Here is a 723-nt window from a genome sequence, read left to right as displayed (position 1 = left end):
CAAAGATGAGGGCGCTTCAAGGCTGGCAAATCAGAGGTCGTGAGTTCGATTCCTGGAAGGCTCTTGGAAGGCATATATTCTCCTGAAAGACAGAGTGCAAAGATAGGAAACGACTTGCTTGACACTTTGGCAGATTAGTTGGGGGGGCTCTTGAGCACTGGTCAGTTTGGGGCACAACCTGCGGTTTAACCTGTCTGTAGCTTGAGGGGCCAGGGTGTAGACTCCAAGATTTAGTCACTCTAAGGTGGATACTTGGATATAAAAAAAAAAAAAAGATTCTCGTATTGCATGGACGAGGAATGACCTAGAATTTCTGGTTGATCAACTGACCAATTAAAGAAGATTAATATCTATGGGGTAGATTTTGTTTGATATTTTCATTTTTGGGGTAACATTTACAATATTTGCAAAAGAATTGTTAATTTGAGTAATTGCCCGTGGGAACTAGTGTCTTGGAGCAGAAAAAAACGTATCTGACACTTGAGAGACATTAGTCAGGATTCTTTCATTAATGCATTCTATACACTAAGCCCACGTCATTAAAATGAGTTTATTTTTATTTATTTACTTATTTATTTTTAAGAAAATGAGTTTTAGAATAATAATTTTTTGGAGAATGTATGGTTAAAAAATAATAAAAAAAAGTTTTAATTTTTTGTGCAAAGTGTTGCGTGTTGTCACACCTGTCCTACCCACCTGGGCCAATGGCCCACTCATCCTGAT

The sequence above is a fragment of the Olea europaea genome, chromosome 6 (assembly GCF_002742605.1).
Source record: "Olea europaea var. sylvestris chromosome 6, O_europaea_v1, whole genome shotgun sequence".
Classification (NCBI taxonomy): Eukaryota; Viridiplantae; Streptophyta; class Magnoliopsida; order Lamiales; family Oleaceae; genus Olea; species Olea europaea.
Note: the sequence above shows the minus strand (reverse complement) of the source record.